The following is a 26,181-nucleotide window of genomic DNA, read 5'->3' as shown; positions in this document are numbered from 1 at the left end:
GTTCGATTCCCGTAAACAGAATTCAAAAAGCTTGCCTAGTTTCGGAGATAATTTTTTAGGCGATTTCCATTAGCGGAGATATTTTGACGTCATAACTTTTTTTTCTCGGAGGAATTTTCAAAACGGGAGATGGTTACTGTCTGCGCAGGGTATTTTTACATATATATATATATATATATATATATATATATATATATATATATATATATATATATATATATATATATATATATGCCAAGTTTCAGGAAGTTTCGATGAAAACTGTCGGCTGTGAAACAAAAAAGTCCACAAGAACAACAACGTGAGTAAGACTTAGAGATCCTCCACGAGGATCTAAAAAGTCCACAAGAAGAAGATGAAGAACAACAACGTGAGTAAGACGTAGAGATCCTCCACGAGGATCTCAAAAACATCAACCATTCAACCCCCCTTACCGAGACCCCCCAACAGCACTCCACACACATGCACACAATCAACCATCAATGCTCAAGCTACCTAAAAGCCTTTCCAACATCCCTATAACTTTCAGGTACCTATCTAATTCTAATTTAAACTTATCTACTTTTTCTGCTGCCACTACCTTTCCAGGGAGACCATTCCGTGCATTAACTACTCTCTGAGTAAAAGTCCCCTGCCTTTACTACAGTCTTAACTTTCCTCTTCTTTACTCTCAAGCTATGGCCCCCTGGTCCTATCAGTCTACTTTGTTGAATAATTAATCTGCACTTATTTTATCTCTACCTTTCGTTATCTTAAACATCTCCATCGCATCTCCGTGTAGTAACCTCCTTTCTAGTGTATAAAGCTCTATCTTCTTCACCTGCTCCTCATAGCTGAGTTTAGCTCAGCCCGGAATCAATCTAGTAGCCCTGCGATGAACCCTCTCTTTGACATCTTTGTCCTTCCTGAACTGTGGTGACCAAACATTCACACAATATTCTAGATGTGGCCCTCACTAAATTCCTGTACAATGTTAACACCACCTCTTTTGATTTATAATTGATCCCCCTCCTTATACAGCCGAAAACCCTATTTGCTTTCTCTATAACTGCCTGGCACAGTGCTGCCTGCTTACCTCCCTTATCTATTATCACTTCCAGATCCTTCTCCTGTGTGACACACTCCAAAATTACCCCTTGCATCCTGCAATCCTTATTTTCATTGTTCGTTCCCATCCTGAACACCTTACACTTGCTCAGGTGAAATTCCATCTGCCAATCTTTTGCCCAATCGATGCAAGTATCAATACTTTCCTGAATCTGATCACCACTCTCTCTGCTATCCACCTTACCTCCAAGCTTTGTGTCATCTGCCAATTTGGAAAACTTACTCTTCACCTCATTATCCAAATAATTAATGTAAATAATGAATTGCAATGGTCTGAGTACTGATCCCTGAGGAAATATTCACGACTTACATCCTCCCAGCAAGACATCCTCCCGCTCACAGCCACTCTTTGCTTCCCATCACCAAGCCAGTTTTCAATCCAATTATCTACCTGACCAGCCACTCCACAAGCCCTCACTATAGCTAACAACCTCCGATGTGGTACCTTATCAAATGCCTTTTTAAAGTATAGATATTCTTTGTCCACTGCCTTTCCCTCATCCACCCAATCAGACACTCCTTCATAGAACTATAAAAAAATTGCAAGACAGGAACTACCTTTGGTAAACTCATACTGACTATGTTGAATTAGTTTGTATTTGTTTAAATGGTTCTTCATCCGGTCTTTAATTAATGTATCCAACACCAACATGAGTTTTAATTAATGTGTTAACGCATGCCGTGCCCCTCACCAATGATGCAACTAACCAGCAGCCAAAAAGGCAGCAGACGATGGGAACTGGAGGGAAGGAAACCACAAGGTGTATACCCCAACAGCTTGCCAAGTTATTTTCTTAACTTGCCTCTGTTTACTCCGATAGTGATATAAATCTAACTCCAGTCCTGTTATTTTATGCTTAATAAATGCTTTCTGCTTCTCCTTAACAGTGTTCCTTATCTCACTACTCAACCACCCTGGTCTCTTTCTGCTTCTAGTTTTACACCTCATTGGAATGTACTTACTCTGCACTTGACACATTTGGTCCTTGAAGGTTTCCCATTTCTCTGATGCTGATTGTCCAGTTGTTAGCTTCTCCCAATCTACACCACCCAACACTCTCCTCATACCCTCACGATTTGCTTTCCTGAAAGCTAATAGCCTTACTCTACCATCCTGAACTTTATCCTCAACATTAATTCCCTCCTTCATGTCACCCCTTTCTCCTGATGCAATGCTGTCCTTTACCCAGATTGTTACTCCTCCTATTTTCTCTTTCCTATCATACCGATACACCTTGTAGCCTTCTAATCCTGTCCTCCAGTTACTCTCCCCCTTAAACCATGTCTTACTGCAACTATATCGTACTCCTCGCCATCCACTTTGGCTTTCAGCTCTTCCATCTTATTATTTAAACTCCTGGCATTGGTGCGGAATATGTTTAACTTTTCCCTTCCTCAAATTCTATTTTCTTGCCTGGCCTTACTCAGCACAATCACATCATCCGCTCCTTCCTAAAGAGTTTCCCCGCCCTCCACTGACCTAAAAAAAAGCCCTCATTCCTTCCTCAATTCTCACTGCAAACCTTGCTGCCCCCTTTCTGTTTAATACATGGCCATCATTCTGAAAACACTCCCTTTGTCCCCGAAATGATTCCCACTGCTTCTCAAATGTAAAATATTCCTCCCGACACCAATCTTCCAGTCATTGGTTGACATCTATTGCTCTGCTCATAATTTCTGTATCATTTCCTAATCTCTGGAGAATCCCAGAAAACATGACCTCACAACCCTTTACTTTCAGCCGCTTACCCAATATCCTGTATCTATTTTTCAAAACCTCTGAGTAAACTTTCCCTGCATCATTTGCTACTTGGTGTACCACAACCACCATCTTCCTGTCATGGCCCGATACGATGTCATTTACCCTTCCTTCAATGTCCTTCATTTATTCACTGCTCCTTCAAAACTGCACAGAATTCTATGTCTACGATCCTTCCTGCGAATGAAGAATCTACATATTTAATTGTCTCTCGCAGACCTCATTCCCACCAATCTCTATTGCTGCACCTTCACCACTCCCTGCTCCCTGTTGCACCCTCACCACTGCCAATATCTTAAGCAACCTCACTCCACATTCATAACCAACTATTACGTCCAAATTTCTCACATTCTGCTACTTGCTGCAAATTATCTATCTGTTCCTTCAACCTAGTAAGGACTATCCCCAAGTGGGCTATTTCCTCACACTTCCGACAACAGTTAGAACCCTCTGCCTCCCCTATTCCTGCTGTGGACCACATTTTCTGTACTCCTCTTCCTTTTTCCTTTGCTCTCTATTTATACCCTTTTTCTACACCATTTTCCCAAAGACCCAACTGACTTAAACACTTGCCTTAAACCTTACCCTCACCATTGCATGCACTCTCACCACTTCCTCACCATTTCCACCACATGATGAAAAGAGCTAAGGTGTGCAAATGGAGATGCCACGGTGACGTCATTGTTTTGGTCACGTGGTGCAGCCGATAACTTTCGGTAGCCAGAAGGAATTGTTCACAAACACTGAAGAAGCTTGTTTGACGCACAGTGATGCAGATCAGCTATGTTTTATAACTATTACCACGTGCGTGACGCACAAAGCAGGGTTAAGCAATTGGTTCGCTCCGTCTGTCTGCAGACGTCGGTCTATGATAAAACAACAACTGTACTTCATTTCTATTGAATTTAATATTTTGAACACTGTAGAACACAAATTGGAACATGAACCTGCAGGATAGCAGTGCAGTACTTTCACTCTGAATTTGGCAAATTGTGCGGAATCTCGTTCCGAGTGCGCATGTGCACAGAGGAGTTAAATAATTTTTACCTGCGACGTGTGGCAGGTCCACAATAGCTCTGCATGGTGGTGGTTGTGGTTGTGGTTGTTGCTGTGGTTATTGTTGCTGTCGGGGGTCGATTTTTGAAATGTGCACAGATTGGTCAAACAGCTGCTGGATCGCACCCACATTTGTTGCTTGATTCCACCCACCAAAGCACCCAAACAAAATAATATGACCACCATCTTGGTTTTTTTATGGCCACCATCTTGGTTTTTTGGTGCGCCGAAGACATCAGGCCTGTAGGCATCTGCTGATTATACACTGCCTGGGTTTGTTGCGTCAGATTTCAGTTGGCTTTGTTTGGGTCGAGTGTTGTACATGATGAGGAACCCCGAAAAATCTAATCATATGTCGAATAAAAACTATTAGTAAGGTTTAATCAAGCCCATCAGCATGCACGGGATGCATATCCATAAAAAAAGTGTTACATAATTTTTGAGTGTGTTGCATGTTCGCATGTTCGCATAATTCGCATGTTGGGGTTAAATGAGCTGATTCGTCATGCGGTCACGTGATGTGGCCGCGTGACGAATCAGCTCCTTCTGATATAACAGTGGCAGAGGTTGACATGGATGAGAGGTGTCGACTTAATCTTTCAAGAGCGCATTAAATGGGTTTTTCCCAATGGAGCTGTGCTTCAAACGCACATTTCCCAATCGGCCCGTTACAGGATTCTCTTGCAGGTTGTGACCATAGTGCGGTCATTCTTGTTTTACTCTATCTGCCTGCCTGGTATTCAAGCAAAATTGAAAATCATTCCAAACAGGAAACTTACTGTTTTTAGGGACATCATAAAGGACACACACAAAGAACAAGCACGAAAAACTAATGTAACGTGTTAAATAAGGTGATGTAACTGATCTCGAAGATAATCAACGGTGATAAACTTCTGTGAAAAAACTGTTTTTGTGTTTTTTTTTCTACAACCATTAAAACTTTTATTTGATTTCAATTGAATTATATACTTGAACACTGGATAACACAAATCGCCTTCATGTCACTTCAAAAACCTACAGTTTAGCAGTACTTGGAGAAAATATTGCGCCATTTTACTTTATCTCGACCAATCCAATTTGGCTGTCGGGCTCTCGGCGTTCGGGAATATCGAGATTCAGACAAAATTGCGGCTCATAGTAAATATAGATCGTGCTCGGAAACGCAAAGCAAGAGTTGAAAAGACCCTTCCCATGTCCTTTTTCTCAAGACTGTGCGTGGTAAGGTTTCCTATGAACCCACTGGTTGTGATTAAGCTTTGTGAAACAATGGTAATTTTTTGTGTAGTCTACACCAGTAGTAAGGCAAAGACTGATTTTCTGAACACTCAATTTGTCAGTCTTTAATAAAGATAAGCAACCCACTGCCTTGCCTTGCCCTGGTGACCATCCTACCATGGCTAATGTGGAGGTTACATGCAATGGAGTCGTCAAACACTTGATGATGCCGAACCCACATAAAGCTTTGGTTCAGCTGATACCTGCATACCGGCTGCTCAAGATATTAACTGACTACCTCGGCCCTATGCTAACCACCCTCTTCCAAACATTGCTAGATAGTGGAAATGTGCCTGATGCATGGGAAGATGCTAATATAACACCCATGTTCAGGAGAGAGGATAAGAACAAACCAGGCAATTACAGGCCCATTTCTCTCACATCAATCTGTTCCAAGATATTAGAACACAAGGATATTAAAACATCCATAGCTCTATCATGCAACATCTTGAGAGAGCCGATGTCCTCTCCAACCTGCAACATGGCTTCAGAAAAAGTCGCTCATGTGAATCCCAACTCATCATCACCACAGACGACCTTGCACACAACCTTGATACTGGTCTTTAAAAACAGACATGATTATCCTTGACTTATTTAAGGCATTTGACAAGGTCTCCCTTCATCACTTACTACACAAGCTTGACCACTATGGTGTCTGAGCGACCGTGTAAAGATACAACATTGAACATCTGCAGGAATGTCTCCAGGGACTCCTTGATGTCTCTCCTTTGGTGGAGGAGGAAACATTCTTGAGTGGATTCCATCATTCTTGCAAGGCAGAAAACAGCAGGTGATCATTCTTGAAGGCTGCACCTCAAACAAGGTATCTGTGATATTTGGCATACTTCAAGGTACTGTCCTTGGACCACTGCTCTTTCTCTGCTTCATGATCTCCCTGATTGTTTATCCAATTATTGCAAAGTTCGTCTTTTTTGCTGATGACTGCCTTGTATATGGTACAGTATTATTAACTCCATTGGTGACACTAAGGCACTCCAAAAACACCTTAATGCTCTGTAAGAATGACAAAGGAGATGGCTCATGCAGTTTTACCCAGAGAAATGTCAAGTTATAAGAGTAACCAGGTGATGGAAATCAGTCCAGCTTGTCTACTAGGTCCACAATCAACCTCTGGGGCTGATAACATCAGCCAGGTATCTCTGAGTGAAACTATCTTGTGATGTCTCCTGGAATAAGCATGTAGATTCCATCACAAAGAAAGGCCTCATCTCCTTGGGCTTTCTCCAACATAATCTGAGAACCTGCCCATGTCACATAAAGGACCTGTGCTACCAGGCCCATAGTAAGACCCATTGTGGAGTATGTAAGCTGTACTTGGGATCCACGTACATATCAGAACATAGACAAGGTGGAGTCTGTTCAAAGATGAGCAGCAAGATTTGCAACCAAAAATTACAGGCAGTCAGATGGGAATGTGTCTGCAATTGTAAAACAAAAACACTGGGAGAATCTTGAACATCATTGTGCAGTCTCAAAAATCACAATGCCACACCGCATTCATAACAACTTGGTGTGCATCCTGTCAGATTGCCTAGTTCCTATCCTCTACATAGCAACAAGAGGCAACAATCAATGCTTCGTCATCCCCATAGAGCGACATTTTGAGGAGATCATTCTTGCTGGACACCATCCGTCTCTGGTGGTCTCTTCCACAAGCTGTGGTTGACGCAACCAGCGAGGAGAATTCTTTTTTTCATATACATGAACGAGGCTTGGAGAATAGCAAGAACAGAATGGAAGGGAACAAAATGGAAAAGGAGAAACACCTACAGCAGAGTCAAAATGAGAGTGAAATTGATATGAAGGGGAGGGGGTGGGGGAGGACACATGAGGGTGAACAAACTTGCACAAAAGTTGAATGAAACACTGCACGAAGAGGAAGGGGAAAGATAGGATGAAACAGAAAAGGAACAATCTAACTGACAATGACCAAATAAAAGAGGTGACAGAGAGGGTGAAAAATCACAATAACCTTGAAAAAGGGAGTGTTTGGGAATTGAAAAGATCATGAGTATGGATGGAGGATTACCTGAGGTAATGGCGAACGGTTGTGTTGAAGTCTTGGAAGGAAAAATGGAACTGAACACACAGGGGAAGTTGGTTCGACAGGTGAGAGAAAAGATATACAAAGTGGAGGTGAGCACTGAGTCTGGATTTTGGGGGTTTAGCAAGAAGAGGGTTACTGGAAGATCCTGTGCAGTTTGCAGAAACCTGGGAGGGACAGAGCTAAGAGAGGGTAGAAGGTTCAAGACCAAAAAGGAGATGGTAGAATACAGAGAGGTCGCTAACCTGTCTGCCATGTGAAAGTAATCCGTCTAGACACTCAGTTTCGTCACGGGAGACCTCAATGATTTTGAAGTTTAAAGATGGCACAAATTCATGCCAGTTAAGGTGTGCATAGTCCAGTAAGAGGACAAATATTTATGTCCTGCTTGCATTCATGCAAACTCTCGGTGTGATAATACTCCTTGGAGGTCTCTGCACTTTGTTGGAAGAAGATTAGAAGTAGTGGTACGACTCATTTCATAAAGGATTTGGGGTTACAATTTCATCGGATACGTACAGAAAGTGATCAGGGCTGCTGCATTGCTGCAAACCTCTCCAAGTCTGGAAAATATGATATCAAGATGAATTATAATTGCTGACCTTGTACATTAGATGTTTTTTTTTCTAATATAGTGAATTTATGTAGACGGTTGTGATAGGGGTGGTAGTCTCCATGGTAAAGAGATATAAACATGACTATTCATGAAATGATTTTAAAATTATATTATAAAATCTATCTATACTATATATTACTAAAACTCATCTTGTACATATGTATGTATGTATGTATGTTCCTGAAATACAGCCAAAACGGTACAAGATAGTGCAAAAATTTTAGGGCCACCTAACTCATCATTCTCCTGCAATGTGCAGTATCAAGTTTCGTTCAAATCGGGCAACAAAAAAAAATGATTAAAAAATCAATTACAGATTCAGTCAAGTACTCTTTGGGAGAATTTGATCAGTGCAAACAACCTCAGGGGTATAGTTCGCTGGAGGTATCTTTTTTTTTTTGAAATGTTTTTTTTTATCAACCGCTGTCACAACGGGAACTCAACGGGTTCACGGGTCGTCTAGTGAATTATAAAAATAATATGTAAGCACAACTATACATACCCGACCATGCATGTATAGTGTACACAGTAAACATTTCCTTGCATCTTGTCAACACAAACCCATGGCTGATGTGATGGTATGTCATGACTTTAGTCCTCATGAAGTAAAATGGTGATTTATCATCAACTTGGTGATCAATAATGAATTGGATAGGCATGTCCACTTTCTGCATGTTCATAAGCCTTTAGGTACTTATAGGCCTGTAAAGAGTCGTGATTGAACTGTCCTTAAAGATAGCAAAAAAACAAAGAAGATATTAGGAGCAGCCAAGGTGAAAAGGAAAAACTGAGAAATGGCATGAGATCTATATTTTCCTCATACGATGTGAAAGCAACATGATGAGTGGAATAAATTGATGCAAGAACTGAAGCAGAGAAGGGAGAGTGGTTAAAAAGACCTCATTATACATAGAGGAAGAGTAGTGACAGCAAAATCAGGAGAGATGACTCCAAATATGGAAGGGAACCAGCTACCATGATGCAACATGTACACATGCAAGGCAATTATCAGGGCATGACTGCACATGGGGAGGATGAAGTTAAACTGTCACCACCTGAGACTTTACACAGAACAGGTAGAGAAAGAGACTCAACTGATGAACATTTAGGAGCAATGGCAGATGAACAAGAATCATCCCAACCCGAGGAGCTACTCTCCACAAGTAGTGAGAGTGGTGAATTAATTGATGTAATTGGTGGAGTGGAGGACTGGCAATGACTGTATACATTCAACAATAATAGCAGTATTGCAGCAAGTAATTGGATGAGATCGAATTTAACTGCCTTGTAAACAAACGTATACTTCTTGAGCAATTGGATTACTTTTACCACTCTAGCCACTCTTTTCTTACCACTTTTACCATTACTTTTACCACTCTTTTACTTTCAAGATTAACACTCTTGCATTGCTGGCTTCCTCCACTTTTGTAGACAATGTCTGGTTCTCAACGGAACCCTTTCTTCTCTTCTCGTCTCTTCTCCCTGTCAAGGCTGGAGTACCCCAAGGCAGTGTTGTAGACCTCATCCTATTCCTAATCTTCATCAATGATCTCACTGATTCTCTGAAAATCCTCTTTATCTCTTTGCTGATGACTCCACTCTCTGCTGCGACATCTCTCGTTCATCTGATAGACAGGCAGCAGCCTCTTCCCTCTCCTCAGACCTTGACAAAATCACAAACTGGTCAAACACTTGGACTATGTCTTTCAATCCTGAGAAATCCCACTCACTCTCCCTCTCTCTGTGAAAGGACTGTACCGCAAACCCTCCCATCTCCTTTCTCAATAACCTCCTCGAAGATGTTCAATCACAAAATGTTGGGTCTCATTCTCAGACAGAATCTCTCCTGGGCAAGCCACATTTCAAAGTTTGCCTCCAAAGCCAGATGCTGACTGAGCATCCTCCATCATGCAAAGTCCTTCCTGCGCACACCTGAGCTCCTCTCCACCAACAAGGCTTTCATCCACAGCTCGAGGGAGTACTAAATCTTTCTCAGCTTGACGCCGTACAAACCAAGGCTCTCAAGATCATTGGAATCACTCACAATGAAGCTGAGTCTCTGGGCTATCACTTCACCATTGCTGACAGGTCGGTGGTCTGTCTTCTTCTGCCTCATTTCTGGTCTTGCACCCTCTGCCCTCCCCGTGCTGTCGCCCCCTCCCCCACCCCAAGTATCTGCAGGACACACACACTCCACCAGCAACCCCCCTCCTCATGAAACTGCCCAAATCTAGAACCACTGCTCACCTCCACTCATATATACCTCTCTTTTCCCACCTGTGGAATCACATTCTGCACTCTCTTCGATCTCATTCTTCCCTCTGGGTCTTCAAGACAGCTGTTTACCACCATCTCAGGTCATCACCCATCCAAAGCCATGATCTTTTCTACACCCGTTAAACCACCCCCATCCCTTGTTTGTCCATCTATCTACCTTCGCCCTCCAACTCTCTGTTGGCATTTTCCCTTTCTCCTGCTGTTCCCTTTGTTATGTTGTGTCCTGGTCTGTTCTATGCCCTATCTTTTTTCAAGCCTAAACGATGTATGAAAAAAGAGCTCCAGCCAGTTGTTGGGAAAATAGACCCAGATATTGCATCGTCAAGTTCTCCGAAAGACAATTTATACAAGTATTTTGATGAATGTTTGCCGCAGAAGGTTATGATGTTTTTTCAAACTTTGAAGAGAGATGCAAGCACGGTGTTGTCATAAATGTAAAGAACGCTTTAAGAGCCTCGGAAGTTAAAATGGCCACAGAATTTGCGGAAGTAACATGGTGCAGAATTAATTTTGACAGCAACAAACAGTTCAGTTATTAATTGGATGCTTGTACAAATGTCCATCAAGCTCAAAGGAATAGGCTGAGCACTTGTGCTTGCTTACTCATTGGAAATGTTGCAGCAAGGCAAGAGCCACATTTGGTATTAGTCGGAGATATAAATTTCCCAAAAACAGACTGACACAAAGCCTTGGCTGATGTGACTTGTTCGTGTACCACATTGTTTTCTTGAGGCATTGCGAAGCACGTATTGATTTCAGCACATATTGGAACCGGCTAGATATCATGGAGGGCAGAGCATTCAAAAAATCTAAACATTCAAAATATTCTAAACATTCAAAATAAGAAGCACAGATGGCAGAAGTTCAAGCAATGAAACAGTGATTATGATTATAAAATGTACAAGTAAGTGAGGAGGGATGTATGGAGGAATGCAATACAAAGGATAATGTGATCTCCCTTAAAAAAAAGAAAAACATCGGAACGAACCATAAGGAATTCTGGCACAATGTTAATAGCAGAATATTAACGGACTTAATAATAATACATAATACCAAGGGTTTAACAGAATAGGAGTTGGAGAACTTGTTGAGGGGGATGGCAGAGCAATTCAATCCGACAAGAATAAAGCACTTTGGAAATGAGTTCTTCTCCAGCACTTTTACAAAAGATAATCTTGAGCAGAGGCCAATATTGACAGGAATATGTGAAGGACAATGTCTCTATACTATCGGGGTGAGCCTCGAGGAGGTGAGAAAGAAACTGAGAGGTCTCAACTGTAATAAGTCACCTGGACTGGGTGAGATGTGCCCTTGAATACTTAAGGAAGTAGCTGATGTCATTTTGAACCTCCTGCCACAATTTTCAACAAATCATTCAGTGAGGGCTTCATCCTCATTATCATCCTCATCATCATCGTCATCATCATCATCATCATCCTCATCATCATCGTCATCAACCTTTGTCGGGCCATTGGCCCCATGATCACTTTCATGGTTGAAGTGCTCACCGTACATTTTTGAAGTATTTGTGCCAATTTTAAAATCCACTCGGTGCAGACCAATATTCGGGTTTGGGTTTCCAAAGGACAGTCAGTGCAGACAAGGAATATTAAAAGGGACAAAAAAAAAGAACGTGAAGTAAGATGGATTTCTATTGACAGGAAAGCTAAATAATGTCTGGGACTAGCTGGGCCCACACGGCATCCAGTCTAGCTTTAAGTACAGCAGTTGAGAGTACTCGAACCACATCCGAAGGGAAAGGCATTCCACAGGTTCACAATTCGATGGGAAAAGGCCGAGGAGTAGAAATTCCTTCGCACTCGCTGCTTGAAGATTTCAGAGGGTGTCCACGGCTCCACACCGGGTGTTATCTTGATGAAAGACGAAAAACTGATTTCGGTCAAGGTTTTCATAACTCCACACAATCTTAAAGACCTTGATATGATCCCATCAAAGGTGCCAGTGCTGCATGGAGAAGAGGTTTAGGTGGGAAAGCCTGACATGGTATGAGACAGCCCGGAGTCCGACAACGATCCGGGTCGTGAGCCGTTGGCCACATTCGATTTTGACAATGTCGCGTTGGAGGCGAGGAGACCATGCTTGGACACAGTATTCAAGTAGAGGTCAGACGAAGGCCGACAGTCAGGGAGAAACACCCGGTGGTGTAAGACAAGTAAATAGGCATGTTTAATGATAAATAACAGCCACCCAATAAATAATATCAAAGGCTTAACATCCAATTAATAATATCAGCAGCTTACTTCCTTGATGCCTGGAAGAGAGGGGAACATTACACCAATCTTCAAACAACAAAATGGATAATTATCAGAAAATGACAGCCCAGTGATCCTCACTTCAGTGATATGATGTAAAACTCAGGATAGGAGAGGTTAGTTTGGGATTCAGTGATGAGTCATGTGATTTCAAATGATTTGCTTACACAAAGACAGTATGGATTTGTTCCAGGTAGATCGTGTATGACACAGTTATTGTGGGTCCTGGAAGAATGGACAAGCTTGTTAGACAGAGGAGTACCAGTGGACATCCTTTACCTGAATTTTAGGAAGGTGTTCGATGTGGTCCCCCATGAAAGACTTGTAAAGAAACTGGAGTCATACGGAATTGGAGGTGAGGTCCTCATGTGAATCCAGGCCTTCTTGAAAGGCAGATAACAGAGTGGTCATAAAATGAACCTGCCTCAAATTGGTCCAGTATACTGACTGGGATTCCCCAAGGCAATATGCTGGGACCAGTATTGCTTGTCACCTTCATTAATGACATGCCACGTGAAGTGAAATCCTGCATCCAACTCTTTTCAGATGACACCCAGCTACACAGATCTCTTCATAACCCTCAACACGCTCTGACATTATAGAATGACCTGAATAGTCTTCGCAACTGGTCTGAACAATGGCAGCCGCCCTTCAACCAGAGATAGTGCAAAGTGCCACACCGAGGAAGAAGTAACGGCAAAGCTGTGTCTCAAATGAAAGGACTTTAAATCCAGAAAACTATACAGGAAAAGGATCTCAGTGTATTGATCAACAGAGAGCTCAAGTTTCCTGAGAATGTTTTGACTGCAGTTAGAAAAGCTTACCAGCTTCTTGAAATCATGAAACAAACTTTTTCCAGACTGGATATAAGAATGCTTACCTCTTCTGTTCAAAACATTGATAAGACAACACTTCGAATACGGGAATATACTATGGAGTCTTTGTTCGAAGACAGATGTGGAGAAAGTTGAGAAAGTGCAAAGGAGGGAAGGAAACAAAGATGATCTCAGAACTGTGAGATTTATCAAAGTCAGTAAGGTTACAGATATTGGACCTTTATTCTCTTTTCTGCATGAGGAGAGTGGATGTCATTACATTGTACAAGATCCTGAATGGACTCATAAGAGTGGATCCAGATCACTTATTTATGGTTGCGGAGTACAGGTCAACATGGGGGCATTCCCTGAAATTATTCAAGGACACATGCCGCCTCGACTTATGGAACAAGTTCTTCACTAACCGGGTAGTATCAAACTGGAACAGCCTATCTCAGGAGATCATAGAAGCAACTACAGCAGATTCCTTAAAATAAAAAAAAGAGACAAGCACTGCTGGGGGAATGTTTTAAACTTAATGATCCTTTCGCATGCCCATGTGATAGTGAAGATATTGCACACTGAAGAAAGGACCGAGATCTACAGGATTAACCTCTTCCTCATATGATGGTAATGGTGATGGTGATGGTGATGGTGATGGTGATGGTGATTAAAACAAAAATAAATATCTGTAAAGTTAATATTGGGCCACAATGATGGACCATCAAGGCATCTACGTCGCAATAATATGGGTCACATAAGCTGCAAGTAGTCTCTCGATACTTGAGCTTGTTGACATACCACTCCCGTGCTTCAAGTCATAGTTTAAACACATAGTAGTCAGAGCATTCTTTTGCTTTTTCGGTTCTCTTTGTTGTTGTCCGCCATTGTTTTTCTACCAATGAGAGCATACGGCAGCAGGTAGCCCAGCACGTGACATCACATCCGTAAACGCATGGTATCTCCTATACACCTGTATTTTGGAAGTTAAACCAGGAGAGTGCTCCTGGAACAACATGTACATCCTGGGGTTATTGGGAAGAGTTGGACAGCTGCAAAAGCAGGAGCTAAATAGTTGTACAGGTGGTTAAAAAAAAACAACAAAAACAAGACAAAAATAGAGATCACTGACCTGTCTGTGATTTCAGAACAGAAACCATGTAAGGACAGGAATTGTCCTTCAGACTCATCGCAGTAGATATCATTAATGTTAAGACCTTTAGATTCCACACATTCGAGGAGAGACAGATATGATGCTCAGGCTCCAGCCGAAAGGGGAGGTCAGTACTCCATTGAATTATGAGCAAAGATCTTGTACACGATGAGTGATTTTTCAAGGGATGACTCGGAATGACAGAGGATACCTGCAGTCTGCAGCAAGCTTTGGAGACCAGCTTTGCAATATTGTCAGTATGCCTATCAGTGTGTATGGTGGTGCTGTAGAGCAAAGTGTGGAGTCATCTGCTAAAAGGAAAATAGGTTTTTACAAAGCATCGGAGAGGGCGTTCACGTAGGTGAGAGACAAGAATGGGCCTGAAACACTGCATTGGGGCATTCCAGCTCCACCGGGAGATATTGAGAGGGTTCCAATAAAAACAATTGGTTGAATGTGGGAGTGGAGGAAGTCTGCAGTGATGTTTGAGGTGAGGGAGAGGATGGAGGGGAGCATTCACCATAGAGGAATTTGAAAATTCTCTTCCATGACTTTGAAGGAGACTCGTTGGAGAATTCAGCACTGAGATTTACAAGATGATTTTTCTGGCATGCCTAAGGATGGACACACACACACACACACACACACACACACACACACACACACACACACACACACACACACACACACACACACACTTGGTGTGCGTCATATGGAGTGACCTAATGTTTCTGTCAGTTGGGTTTGCCTTCTGCACCAAGAAAGAAACCTGGTTGACTGCAACAACTTTGCAAAATGATTCGTGTACCATGCCCATAGGATTGATGCATACAATAGCAGCTAAGCAGATAAGATAGGATAGGATAAACTGGTGCGCGGGAGAAAGTAGCCGATTGTGGAAGTATTCCCAATTGGAATCAATATCAGTTGCTTTGGAGATGGCAGCCCAATCTTTTCGTGAGAGGTAAAATTGCAGTTCTTGCCAGTTGACCTTTGCAAACAGCCATATTTTATGGCGTTGATGTTACTCCATCACAATAATCAGATAGATATGGGTTTGGACAAGAATATAGAAGAGTAACTGGAGAAGTTGGGTTTAGTTTTATATGCAGTACAAGGACCACTCCATATCCTATTTACAATTCACTTTGATCATGTGAACATCCAAAGTTATTAAATATTAAAATTGCACAAGAACTTTATAAACACCCTGTATATGAAAAATAATGTAGGCCTGAAGACACTGTTGTTACCTTGTGGAACTCTAGATTGAAGGGAAAGGACACTATCAAGGGCCACCCACTGTTTCCATCCATAGAGGAAATCGAATAACCACTTGAGCAGGGGACCATGATTATTATCAAACAAAGACATCCAAGAAATCAAGGCTGGATGCCAGCCAGTATCAAAGGCTTGAGAGATATCCAGAGAGATAGCCCTAACCCCTTGTTTGTGGTTCAGGGCATCCATCCACTGCTGGGTCAGAGAGAGTAGCATATCCAAGGTGGAATGGCCACATAGGAAGCTAAACTTGCTGTTGGAGAGCAGCGAATTAGAGAAGAGACAGTGTCAGGTTAGCTACAATTATGGACTTCAATACTTTGCTTATCATGGAAAGAAAGCTTGTACATCTGTAGTTGAGGGGATCGATTTTAGAACATATTCGTATGGATAAGAGTTAGGTTTACAACTCTCTAAGAAAGATTCAGTTACCCCAATCAAGAAAGGACCTGTGAAAGAAAGAGATGGTATGACAGGACTGAAGCACAGTTCCTGAGGATGATAGCATTTATGCCATCAGGACCAGTTGCAGAATCTGTGCCAAACTGGGTGAGGAAATTCAGCACTATGACAGGGAAGAGGTCCATATGCTGTACGGAACATTATGTAAAGGTGGAAAGGGAGTGTTTGGGACCCTGGCCTTTTGAGTGAAGACAGAGTTCAATAACTTTTTCTTGAGCAGTGTTCAGCATGACTCCACCCTTTAGGGGGGAAATAATGAAAGAGAAATGTGTACCAGAGTCAGAACTGACAAGCTCCCACCAGGGCAAAAACATTTGTCTGCTTATGGTTCCCCAACCAATCATAATTTTAGAATCATTACCCACAGGGTCACCGCTGGTCAGTTACTTCCCTGAGGCACCTTAAAAATGGTGAGAGGCACACCAACAGCATGTTTGGCATTGGTTATGGAGTTTAGATGTTGCTTTCAGGGCAAAAAAAACATGTTGAAAATGGAAAAGAGTCCATGGCTGTTTTAGAGCTATGCCACTTTGCCGCTGAAGGAGGACGGAGATTATGTTTTCACCCCTGTTTGATTGTCTGTGAGCAGGATATCTCAAAAAGTTATGGACAGATTAAAACAAAACTTGGTGGACAGGTTCAGTGAATGAAAAGGATGAATTGATTAGATTTTTGTGTAGATCAGGTCAGGTCAGGTCAGGTATGGGAGCATACGCAATGTGTCACGAAGCCAACTTTCCGCCGGTACTCCAGGGGCCTCCGTCTGGCCATCCCCCAGGCAAATGCCTGGCCCATCACCCATCTCCTTGAGATGCTGATCAACCTGCAGCAACCATGAGGCACGTGGTCGGTCCATTGGCCTCCTCCAGTCACAAGGCTCACTCGCTAAGAGAATATGGTGAGCAGGATCAGCATCATGCAAACGAGCCACATGTCCAGACAGCCACAGCTGATGCTCACAGCCTATGCAGGTGACAAATCTCATTTGAGTCTCTCTCAGCAACCACTCATTGGACACAAAGTCCGACCAGTAAGAGCGAATGATTTTCCAAAGAGACCTGGTCCCAAAGGAGTTAAGTCTCTGTCTCAGATCCCTGGTCTGAGTCCAAGTCTCACATCTGCAGAGAAAGACTGGAAGCACAAAGGACCGGAAGACTCGGACTTTTGTCCTCCTGCACAGGTACCGACAGCACCATACTCCATGTTCCAGTGAATCCATGACTCCTCAGGCCCAACTCAGATGTCTATTGACCTCTGGCTCACAGCCAGCAGACAAATAAATATCACTGCCAAGGAAAGTGAATCTCTCTGTGACCTCTCACCACAAACAGGTACAGCCAAGATAGCAGCATCCAAGATGTCATTGAAAGCCTGGATCTTAGTTTTGACCCAGGAAACCATAATCTCAGCAGTTCCGACTCCTCATTCAACACCTCGAGGACTCCCAAAAGAATATGCAAAGTCTCCACAAAGACGACTGCATCATCTGTGAAATCAATGTCAGAGATCTTGACATTCCCAAATGATGCACCACAGCTTGATCTCTCTGACAACCTCCCCAGAATCCAGTCCATACAATTGCTGAAAAGTGTGCGGGCCAGTACACACCCTTGAAAGACTCCAGTAGAAACTGGAAATAAGTCAGAGATAGAATCACCACATCTTGCAGCAGTCTCATTACCAGAGTACAGTTCAGACATCAAATTGATCAGTTTTAGTGGCACCCCACGAAGACCAAGAATCCTCCAGGGGGCATCCCAATTCACTGAATCGAACACTTTACAGAGCTCAACATAAGCTGCAAGCAGCCCCTGCTGAAACTCTCATCTGCATTCGGTGAGGACCTGAAGAGCAAGGATATGGTCAATCGTTGACCTCTTTGGTGAAAAGCCTGACTGCTCTGGGCACTGGTGCACAAGCAGATGGTGGTGAACCCTCTCAAGAATTATCCGAGCAAAGATCTTGCCCGGCACTGAGAGCAGCGTAACCCCTCAGTGGTTGTTACAGTCCTGGTGATGACCCTTCCCTTCCACAGAGGGACAACAAGCCCCCTCTTCCAGTCATTTGGCATGATGCCTGTATTCAAAGCAGAGCACAGAACTGCATGCAATTACATGAGTACAGCATTTCTACCAGCCTTGATAGTTTATCATGGATGCCACAAATCCCAGGACCTTTACCCTCATTTCAACCGGTTCACCGCAGCCCGTGTTTCCACAAACGAAGTTGGAACACAGTTGATTGATGGGTCAGCAATAGGGATAGTATCACCCCTGACATCCAACTCAACAGCTGGTGGATCAGCCTGGTGCAGTCGCTCAAAGTAATAGGCCCAGCGGGCCTCCACTTCCTACTACTCTGGCAAGAGCCTACCACCCTCTGCTCTAACTGCAGTACACCATGGGAGCGGTTTGGAGGAATGCAATGCACAAATTACCCTGGAAGCATGATGAGAATCACTTGACCATAGGAGATGCTCTATCCCCTCAGATTCCTCCACATATGCCTCCTTGTCCATCCTCAGTGCACGTACAGTTTTACACCTCAACTCTCTGAACATCTAAGCTCTGGATTAAGCCTGGCTGTGCGACTGGTCAATGGTATCCAGTGTCCCTTGAGAGACAAAATTCTTCTTCACCATATGGTAAGTTCCAAGACATTCACCAGCAATATCAAGAATGGTAGTCTTGAAGGTACTCCACAACTCTTCAGGATTCCCCAAAGCATACAGACCCACCCCTCCCCCCCCCCAAATCACCACTCAGCCTGTTCACAAACTCCTCAGCTGCCCTCTCATCCTTGAGCTTGCCAACATCCAGCCAAGGCTTGGATGGTACCATTCTCCTGGGTTTCAGCTGCATCTTCAGAGCTGTTACAACAAGCCTGCGGTCAATATTGAGGAACTGAGCACTCCGGTAGACCCTGAAGCTCTGGGTCATCCTCCAGCGACCATCAATGAGCATATGATCAATCTCCTTTGCCACACCACCAGCATTGGAATACCAAGTCCAGCGATGATCCCCTGCATGATGAAACCATGAACCAGCCACCTCAAGTCCATGACTTCTTGCAAAGTCAAGGAACTTAGTGCTATTCTGGCTCACAGCTCCAGACCCATGGGACCAACACATGTCTCATAACCATCTCCGTCAGCGCCAGTCGATGCATTGAAATCCCCCAAGACCAGTAGTGTATCTCGTCTGGGGCACTGATCAACCACAGACTCAAATGCGGCATAGAATGCGTCCTTCACCGTGAGATCACTCACCTCAGTCGGAGCATATGCAGAGACCAGCGAAACAACACCCAAGGAGTGAGGACTCCTTAGTCTCATTGTACAGAATGCTCGTTGACCAGTGTTACCTCAGTTCTCATTGGAGTCAGCTTATTGGACACAGCTACAGCAACTCCTTGGGCATGGTAACCATCAGAGCGACCAAACCATTAGTAGGTATAACCACCTGCCATGATCTCACCAGTATGCAGTCTCCGAACCTCAGAGAGTGCTGCAATACTGATGTTCAAACGCTTGAGCTCAAATGATAACAGAGACAGGTGATCATCCTCTCTTCAGGATAGCACATTCCAGGCACCCACCCAAAGGGACCCCTCCAGGTTAACCCAAGGAGACCGCCGTCTGGGGTATGACACTTCAGCACCACTCCGACGCACAACACCGCAATCTGACCCAGGAAGTTTTACCCATGTTTTTCCTCCTATCATCATAGAATGGGGGTCCCAAAGGCTTTGCCCCAATTCCGTCATCTGGTGAGCTACCCTGTGAAGGGCAGCAGCACAGAAGGGACTCCCACCAAGTGGCTTTTCAGTTTTCTTTGCGTTTGTGGGTTTTGCAGAATGAAGTGTTTTATGGTGGCTGGAGTGCAAATTCTTCCACCAACCTCCGAAAAAAAAAAGTAACCCAACCGCAGGAGGATGTCTGCAGACACAGTTGGGCATGAAATATGGATGGCCATTGTCTCACAAGGAGCTCCACCACCCTTTGACAGGTTTTGTTTTTAATCCTGCTGGGTGTCCATATCCATACACCCTCCTCACCAGGAAACCTGGTGGTGGAGACAGTTTAGTGTAGATCCAGATCCAGATACTAGAATTATTTAAGTGATTCTTCACCATTGAGTGATTGGGACAAAATGATATGTAGTACGTCATCTGAAAAATATGTCGAGATATTTCGACAAAACCTGATGGACATAGGTGTGTGACAAGGAAGAATTGGTTGGATTTTGTTGACGACATGGATTCTGATACAGATACGAGAAATCTTTTAACTTTTTAAGGGATTCTTCACCATTGAGAGATCAGGCTAAAGAATATATAGCACAACATTTCAAAACGTTGTGGATAGGTTATGACAAAACTTGGTGGATGAGTTAGGTAAGGTGACAAGACCAAGCCAATTTGATTTTGGTTTAGATCTGGATCCAGATCCAGCCTATCAGTGGGATACAAATTGTAAACTCCAGCCTGGTGGAGATATGCGCTCTACCGAGTGCCATTCTAGTTTGATCCTGCATCAGTCCCACTCACACCTTCAGACAAATGCATTGTGCAAGGCGTTTCCCAAAACCAATATGGAATGTTGTGGATCAACATTTGACATCAATCCAAATTTCTCTGTTGAGGATATATTATCTTTATCAATCAAGTTTCTAAAAGTTGAAGACAACTGTATGTCATCCAAAACAGAGCCTGGGATGTCAGACAGGAAAAAAAATCGTCAACATTTGATATTTTAATAAATGCCTTAATACAGAGAGACAAACACTTCTTGCCACCGCTGAAACTTTGCTGCTATGTTCGGACTATTAACCATGTTGTATCTCTATTATAAAAAGAGCCGAAGTGCATCTGTCTGTCTGTCTGTTTATGCCTTATTGTAAAATGTTTTTAAAGGGTTATATCATGGAATCATAAAAATTGCAACATTGGCAAAGTGATCATCGATTTACTTGGACTAAAAATTTCAGAATCATCAAAAGTCCTGTCCATTTAGTCATCGCACTCTGTATAATTTGGTGTGTCGCCGGTTGTTATCTCCATTTGCGGATTTCAGGAGGTGGAACGGAGTCCTCCTAGGACTCCAAAGTATCCACCTCTGCTTCGGTAAGGGATCACAGACCGTGCACTTATCTCATCCAAGTTCCATTTGAAAGTCCTCAGAGAGCTGTTTCACTAGTTTTAGTTGTTCTGTCAATTTTTCATCATTCGGTGCGAAGAGTTTTAAATCATCCATGTACAGTATAGTGGATGTGTCACCTTTCCTATTTCCTTGGATGTTCTTTTATTGGTTGTTATAAGGTGTATCAGTATCCTTGTTTGTTGACGAGGTTACTCAGTGGGTCGAGAGCCAGATAAAACAAGTAGTGGGGGTGGGGGGGGGCAAGTGGACACCTGTAGGATTTTCATGATGAGAAGGTGCCACCTATTTTAATTTATTATCGAGGTACCAAAGTACATGAAAATGCATGTTGCCATTTTTGGAAGTGTGGCAGGCAGCAGCCATCTTGGATTTCAAAATGGCCAATGTTTTGCCACTATTTTTCGCTTGCTTAGTTTCAATGAAAGTATTTTACCTAAATTTTGAAAGCAAAATGATAGGTTTTCATTGTTGTTAACACTTCAAAATCAATGTAAGTAATATTTTGTTCAAATTACATACGATATCACCCATCCTGAAATTCAAAATGGCCACCAAAAAGTTACAAATTGCATTAAAATTTAAGGGCCATGGTCCGATCAGCAGCTTCATCCTAACATTGACCCCCCAGATTTAACCGGACGTGGTATAAATTTTGATATGAGAAGAAAGTTGTGATTCTTCTCATTGACCCTGTGACATTGTAGGGCTGCAAGATGTTTAGTTTGGATTTTGTACACCAAAACTTGCTTACTATTGGTCAACCAATTAGTTGAACCACAGTATTCTATGGGGCTTGCAAATGCACATTTTTAGCTCTCTTGTTAAAACGATTGAAATACCAGCATGAAACTTCACAGGTGGGGTGGAGGGTCAAAGCCATTCAATCAATGTGAAAACTGCATGTGATGAAATTGGACCATTCCCCTTTAAATATTGTGGTAACAAGTGTTATCTAAAAACGATACCCAACGGTATTTTTCTCAAACTTTTTTTGCACAGTTAGACACTCACCTAAGCAACTGGTACTCAGATACACACCTTAGCTCGTATATAAAACGATAAACGCAGTCACTTCTATGAACTTAACTTGTAGACTTTAACTCTACAAGCTACAATATTTAAATATCCATTTCAGAGGATAACAAATTTGTGAGGTGCAATATCAATGCACTCGCAGTACAAGCACACACCCCACATACCCCAGACACAATAGCCACACCCACATCTACTATACACACCTTGCAACTGCATGTCCAACAAATGCAGTCTTAACCATGTAGAATGGAACTACATGAACTTGTTACAACTTTGCCAATGGTTATAATGGATGATATAGGCCTATGGGTGATAAGCTTTCCACATTAATTCATTAGCTTCTTATAAAAGCATTTCTTTAAACTTTTTGCTGATATATTTTCAAAGCTTTCTGGACATGTAAGCACAATTCAAAACAAGTCCTGTAACTTAAACTTACCTTAGTAACAATATATGCTTTGATCACTTTGCATGACAATACAGCAGAAACTTCTGTCCAATGCCATGTGCTTATGGATGTAGTAAAGGCAGCACGCAACCCAGATTCTGCCCTCTCTAGCTAATTATTTGTTACGGATCCTCAAAAGGGCCAATTTATTTAATATATTATTGTCTGTTAGAAGTAGCATCCCAAAGTTTCTTAGAAATAAAAAAAGTACTCTATTTCAATGGATTTAGAAGAATATTTAAATAAATAAACAGCTCATTTCAAATGGTGGCCATTTTGAAATTCAAAATGACCTTATAATTATTTTAAATATGCATATAATAAATCATAATGTCTCTCCTATTCATGTTCACTCATATTATGGGATAAAATTTTGATATTATTTTTAAAATATGAGCAATAATTGTATTCATTGAAGAAAAAAGCATGATCATGGCAGCCATTTTGGAATTCAAAATGGTCGCCATTTGACACAGCTCCAAAATTGGCAACATCAATTTTCCTGTTCCTCGACATATGTAGAACATATCTAAATAGGTGGCAACTTCTCATCGTGAAAGTCCTACGGGCCCATTGTCTAGGACCACTTGCTCCCCACTAAAGAGGGAGGAAAGATTGTCTCCCCGGAAATCCCACACCGTATCTTCACGTCTGATATTTCGATATTTCCTTCTGAGTGTTGAAATATCAAAGTGGTATTCCAGATCTCCATTGCTTTCTCAATCAGTTTGATTTTTTTTTGGGGGGGGGAGGGATTGATTTTATATACAGTGCCTTCAGAAAGTTTTCACACCCCTTGACTTTTGTTATATTTTGTTGTGTTACAGCCTGAATTTAAAATTAATTAAATTGAGATTTTTTTTTGTCACCGATCTAGACAAAATACCCCACAACGACAAAGTGAAAACAAGTTTTTCGAAATTTTTACAAATTAATTAAAAACGATCAGCTGGAATGTCTTGCATCAATAAGTGTTCAACCCCCTGAGTCAATACTTTGTAGAAGTTCCTTTGGCAGCGATTACAGCTTCCAGTCTTCTTGGGTATGTCTGTCCCAGCTTTGAACATCTGTAATTGCGTATTTTCTCCTATTTTGTCCTTGCAAATTTGCTCAACCTCTGTCAAGTTGGATGGGGAATGTCAGTGAGCAGCAATCTTCAAGTCTTTCCACAGATTCTCAATGGGATTCAAGACTGGGCTGTGGCTGGGCCACTCAAGGACTTTTACGTTTTTTGTTCTGAAGCCATTCCAGTGTTGCTCTAGCTGTATACTTGGAGTCATTGCCCTGTTAGAATGTAAATATTCCCCACAGTCGAAGGTCTTTTGCACTCTGAAGCAGGTTCTCCTCAAGGATTTGCCTGTATTTTTGGTCCGTTCATTGTTTCCTCTATCCTTACAAGTCTCTCAGTCCCTGCCACTGAAAAGCATCCCCATTGTATGATGCTGCCACCTGCTTGCTTCACATTAGGGATGGTGTTTGATGGGTGGTGAGCTGTGCTTGGTTTCTGCCAGACGTAGCATTTTGCATTCAGGCCAAAGAGTTCAATTTTCATCTCATGAGACCACGGAGTCTTGTGTCTCATGCTCTCAGTCTTTCACATTCCTTTTTGCAAACTCCAAACGTGCTGTCACATTCCTTTTTCTCAGGAGTGGCTTCCATCTGGCCACTCTCCCATAAAGCCAAATTTGTGAAGTGCTGGAGAGATTGTTGTCCTTCTGGCAGGTTCTCCCATCTCAGCCAAGGAACTCTGTAGTTCTGTCAAAGTGGTCATTTTATTCTTGGTCACCTCCCCGACCAAGGTCCTTCTTGCCCAGTTGCTCAGTCAGCCAGCTCAAAGAAGAGTCTGGGTATTTCCATATTCTTAATCTCGTTGTTTTTTTTTTTTTTTTTTTTTTCTCTCTCTCTCTCTCTCTCTCTCTCTCTCTCTCTCTCTCTCTCTCTCTCTCTCTCTCTCTCTCTCTCTCTCTCTCTCTCTCTCTCTCTCTCTCTCTCTCTCTCTCTCTCTCTCTCTCTCTCTCTCTCTCTCTCTCTCTCTCTCTCTCTCTCTCTCTCTCTCTCTCTCTCTCTCTCTCTCTCTCTCTCTCTCTCTCTCTCAACCTGTGGCTGCTGGTTGCATCATTGGTTGGGATGTGCCTATTCCGCTGATGCAGTTTCCCCCTTACCAGTACACTGGTACTCAATTTGCCGACCTCGGAAGGATGACAGGCTGAGTCAACCTCCTGGTGTATTTTAATTCAGCGGCCAATGGCGCATGAACTCAGGACCCGAGGATCCCAAGCCGCCACCCTAACCACTAAGCCAACACCAGGCTTTCCATTTCCTAATGATGGAGCTCACTGTGCTCTTGGGAACTTTCAACACTCTAGACATTGTTTTATACCCTTCTCCATATATATGCCTCCTCACAATTCTATCTTGGAGTTCTACAGACAGTTCCTTGGACTTCATGGTGGAGCTTCTGCTCTGACATGCACTGTCAACTGTGGGACCTCATATAGAAAGGCGGGTATATTTCTAAATCGTGTCCAATCAATTGAGTTGGCCACAGGTGGACTCCAATCAAGTTGTAGAGACATCTCAAGGATGAACAAAGGAAATTGGATGGACCGGAGCTCAATTTGGCATATCATAGCAAAGGGGTTCAATACATATCGACTCAACACATTTCAGCCTTCCGTTTTTAAAAAAAATTAATTTGTAAAAAATTCTCAAAACATCTTTTCACTTTGTCATTGTGGGGTATTTTGTGAAGATCGGTGACAAAAATTTAAATTTAAACTTATTTAAATTCAGGCTGAAACACAACGAAATGTGAAAAAGTCGAGGGGTGTGAATACTTTTTTAAGGCACTGTAATTTGCATGCATTTTATCATCCATGAATGTGGGACACTGCTGAAAGCTTTCTTATAATCCATCCAGGCAGTGGACAATTTCGTTCTCCGCATTTTGCAATTTCATGTACCAAACAGCCTTGTTAAGTTGTCGGTGTTTAATTGTTCCAAACAACCTCTTTTACATCCCTTTTGTTCTGTCTCCAAACTTCCTTGTTGTGTTAGGTAATGGGACATCATTTCTGTAATGATTCCTGTTCGAGGTTTGTATGTTGTTGGTAGGTATGTCAATGGCCAGTAATTGTGAGGAAGATGGGTTTCTTCAAATGTAGGGATGAGAAACGTATTTCCTTCTCTGATCCATTCATTTCACTGCCTTTTCCCTCTTGGATCAGTTCGTTGAATGTCCTGGCATCGTGATTGTGGAGAGCATCAAGCTGTTTTTCACTGGGGGCATTTCCTCAAGATGTTGCTTCTTCTTTTCCAAGTCTGGGATCCATTCTGCTTCCTTGTTATGTTTTTTTAATCTTCAGAAATTCCTTTCCAGAATTTTTCTGGCTTTTCTT

The 26,181-nt window shown here is 42.4% G+C and overlaps 1 protein-coding gene across 3 annotated transcripts in view; it reads left to right on the top strand.

Annotated features, from left to right (window-relative positions):
• The window catches only part of LOC147018445 (uncharacterized), a 64,419-nt gene that overhangs the window by 1,585 nt on the left and 36,653 nt on the right, over window positions 1–26,181 (top strand). The gene's annotated exons all lie outside the window — the stretch shown is intronic.

This window comes from Eptatretus burgeri, chromosome 10 (assembly GCF_056783735.1).
Source record: "Eptatretus burgeri isolate ZD-2024b chromosome 10, Ebu_testis_v1, whole genome shotgun sequence".
In the NCBI taxonomy this organism is placed as follows: Eukaryota; Metazoa; Chordata; class Myxini; order Myxiniformes; family Myxinidae; genus Eptatretus; species Eptatretus burgeri.
Note: the sequence above shows the minus strand (reverse complement) of the source record. Positions and strands in the feature narration are given on the sequence as shown.